Here is a 4,286-nt window from a genome sequence, read left to right as displayed (position 1 = left end):
GTAGTCCCTCTTCTGCTGCTTATCATCCATGGGAGGTGGATTAAGGTTTTCGCTTTGATGTACTGTGTAACACTGGTTTATGGTATGATAAAGTCATCGGTTGTGGGATTAATCCGGTATTTACACTCAGCATTGTCACCTTTATACTGCGGGAGCCATCTGTGGGAAACTATTAATAATTATACCATTTACCTTTCCTCCTTGGAAAACCAGTCTATGAGTGGGGTACCTTTCTTCCCCTCTCCTTTCTCCTTCAGTCCAGTTACAATGGTGTTAGGGAATTTTGAAAAATTTGAATACTCTTGGGATGTTGAGACCAGCACGGTCCTAGCCCTACTGCTGGGAATTAGCATGCTCCTGAATGTGGTTCAGCTCTTGTTTAAGGTTAAACAACTATTTAAGAAGATCACCCAGAGGTCTGCCCCGAGGCTGGATAATGATGAGTGGCAGGCTGTGTGGGGTAGTATGGGCAAGTACCTAGAAAAGTGGGAACCTCCAATGTTTTGAAAATTCACCCCTGAACAAGTGCAGAATCCAGAAGAACTAGTAAAATATTTGCAAAAGGTATGCTGTCACCCCAGCAGCTCCAGAGAGATACAAATCACTGCAACGTGCTGGGGCCTGGCCCACGCTATCGAGCCCTGTTCCACACTATTCAGTACCCTCAAGGGGAAGAGAAGGTCTCTGGACCTAACAACAAAATGATGAGCATTGCGGTCACCCAAACCTCGGCAATGGGCACTGCGGCCCCTCCAGCCCCGGCAACGAGCATTGCGGCCACCCAGACCTTGGTGACAGGCACCTCGACCCCTCCAGCCCCGGCAACGAGAACTGTAGCTACCCAAAACTCAGCAACAGGCGCTGCAGCCCCTCCAGCCGTGGCAAGGAGCACAGCAGCTACCCAAACCTTGGCAACGGGCACTGCGGTCCCTCCAGCCCTAGCGACGAGCACTGCTGCTACCCAAACCTTGGCGACAGATGCTGCGGTTATCCAAAACCCGGCGAGCGATACTGCAACTGAACCAGCGGATCAACCTGCACCAGTATCAGTTACCCACGTACAGAAAAAGAAATATACAAAAAAATCAGTTCGCTTAACGAAGGATGAAGGTGAACCAGGGTCATCACGGGAACAGGAGGAAGAGGCAGAACCAGAGGTAATAACCTGGTCCCTGTCCTTGAGCGAGCTGCGGGATATGCGAAAAGATTTTGGCCGCCGTATAGGTGAGCATATTATCACCTGGCTCCTCCGATGCTGGGACAATGGGGCTAATAGCCTTGAATTAGAAGGTAGGGAAGCCAAGCAGCTGGGATCGCTTGCCAGGGAAGGTGGCATTGACAAGGCAATTGGAAAAGGGACAGAAGCCCTCAGCCTCTGGAGGCAACTCCTGTCAAGTGTGAAGGAAAGGTACCCCTTCAAGGAAGATGTTATATGTCAATCAAGCAAGTGGACCACCATGGAAAAAGGTATCCAATATCTGAGGGAATTAGCTGTGCTAGAGACGATTCATCATGACCCGGACAACCCACAATTACCCAAAGATCCAGACAAAGTCCAATGCACACGACCCATGTGGCGGAAATTTGTACGGAGTGCACCATCGTCCTATGCCAACTCACTGGCAATAATGACCTGGAAAGACAAAGAGGCACTGACAGTGGATGAAAGCGCTCGCCAACTCTGGCAATACAAAGAAAATCTCTCCTCCTCCCTACAAGCCTGCATTTCGGCTGTGGAGAAGCTGTCCGAGGATTTCCAGCAATTCAAAGAGGATATGTCCTATTGCCCACCTGTAAGGACCAATGTCTCAGCTATTAGGAGTGAGCGCTCCTCTGCCCAAGAGAGAGAATATAGAAGGTACACACCACGAGGTGCCCTGTGGTTTTACCTATGTGATCATGGAGAAGACATGAGGAAATGGGATGGAAAACCTACCTCAGTCCTTGAGGAGATTGAAGTAGACGGACACCTGTAATCTTGAGAGCAGACAACAGACGACACTTTATTGCTAAAACACACACATACTTATAGTCACATATTCTGCAAAGTCACTGTACACACGCACAAGCATAAAATATGATTGGTTATATCAACACTGTACACGCGCATAAACATAAGATATAATTGGTTATACCAACTCTCTACACGCGCATAAACATAGGACATAAGTGGTTATACCAATTAAAACACGCGAAACTTGTCTCAGTCTAATTGGTCAAGATAAACTGCCGAATTGAGGTTCTTTGTGCCAAGTTCCCTTTATTGTGGAATGCGCACCTGTGTTCTTCTAATTGGCATCTTTCTTTTTTTAGTCTTCTTGTTTATTCTGTTCAAGGTCTTCTAAAGGCCTCTGGAATGCTCTTGCGACCGATGTTAGCTAAATATGTGTCCACAAGTCCTAAATGCACGGGTACGTGAGCTGCGAGGAAAAACCACCACAAAAGGGGATTCTACCAGGAAAAATGCTGCTCTGGTTTCCAAACAGAGTAGAAGGGCTGATCTTATTTCTGATCCTCTTGAAGGGACTTCTGAGCCAATTTTACGAGAAGTGAATACTGGATACTCTGGCCAGAATTAGAGGGGCCCTGCCTCCAGCCAGGTGGAGGAAAGGGATAACCAGGTCTATTGGACTGTGCGGATTCGATGGCCTGGCACGTTAGACCCACAGGAGTACAAGGCTCTAGTAGACACCGGTGCACAGTGCACTCCAATGCCATCAAGTTATAAAGGGGCAGAACCCATTTGTATTTCTGGTGTGACAGGGGGATCCCAAGAGTTAACTGTATTGGAAGCTGAAGTAAGCCTAACTGGGAATGAATGGCAGAAACACCCCATTGTGACTGGTCCGGAGGCTCCGTGTATCCTTGGCATAGACTACCTCAGCAGAGGGTATTTTAAGGACCCAAAGGAGTATCAATGGGCTTTTGGTATAGCTGCCTTGGAGACGGAGGGCACTGAACAGCTGTCTACCCTGCCTGGTCTCTCTCAAGACCCTTCGATTGTGGGGTTGCTGAGGGTTGAAGAACAACAAGTGCCAATTGCTACCACGACGGTGCACCGGCAGCAATATCGCACCAATCGAGACTCCCTGATTCCCATCCATGAGTTGATTCGTTGACTGCAGAGTCAAGGAGTGATCAGCAAAACTCGCTCACCCTTTAATATTCCCATATGTCCAGTGCGAAAGTCTAATGGGGAGTGGAGACTAACAGTTGACTATCGTGGCCTGAATGAAGTTACGCCACCACTGAGTGCTGCCATTCCAGGTATGCTAGAACTTCAATACGAACTAGAGTCAAAGGCAGCCAAGTGGTATGCCACAATTGACATTGCTAATGCGTTTTTCTCAATCCCTCTGGCAGCAGAGTGTCGTCCACAATTTGCCTTTACTTGGAGGGGTGTCCCGTACACTTGGAATCAATTGCCCCAGGGGTGGAAACACAGCCCCACTATTTGCCATGGACTAATCCAGACTGCACTGGAAAAAGGTGAAGCTCCAGAGCACCTGCAATACATTGACGACATCATCGTATGGGGCAACACAGCAGAAGAAATCTTTGAGAAAGGGAAGAAAATAATCCAAATCCTTTTGAAGGCTGGTTTTGCCATAAAAGAAAGTAAGGTCAAGGGACCTGCACAGGAGATCCAGTTCTTAGGAATAAAATGGCAAGATGGACGTCGTCAGATCCCAATGGATGTGATCAAGAAAATAGCAGCTATGTCTCCACCAATTAATAAAAAGGAAACACAGGCTTTCTTAGGTGTTGTGGTTTTTTTGGAGAATGCATATTCCAAATTACAGTCTGATTGTAAGCCCTCTCTATCAAGTGACCCGGAAGAAGAATGATTTTAAATGGGGCCCTGAGCAACAGCAAGCCTTTGAACAAATTAAACGGGAGATTGTTCATGCAGTAGCCCTTGGGCCAGTCCGGGCAGGACAAGATGTTAAAGATGTGCTCTACACTGCAGCCGGAGAGAATGGCCCTACCTGGAGCCTCTGGCAGAAAGCACCCGGGGAGACCCGAGGTCGACCCCTGGGGTTTTGGAGTCAAGGATATCGAGGATCCGAGGCTCGCTATACTCCAACTGAAAAAGAGATATTGGCAGCATATGAAGGAGTTCGAGCTGCCTCAGAAGTGGCTGGTACTGAAACACAGCTCCTCTTAGCACCCCGACTGCCAGTGCTGGGCTGGATGTTCAAAGGGAGGGTCTCCTCTACACATCATGCAACTGATGCCACATGGAGTAAGTGGGTTGCACTGATCACACAACGGGCTCGCATAGG

The sequence above is a fragment of the Aquila chrysaetos genome, chromosome W (assembly GCF_900496995.4).
Source record: "Aquila chrysaetos chrysaetos chromosome W, bAquChr1.4, whole genome shotgun sequence".
Classification (NCBI taxonomy): Eukaryota; Metazoa; Chordata; class Aves; order Accipitriformes; family Accipitridae; genus Aquila; species Aquila chrysaetos.
Note: the sequence above shows the minus strand (reverse complement) of the source record.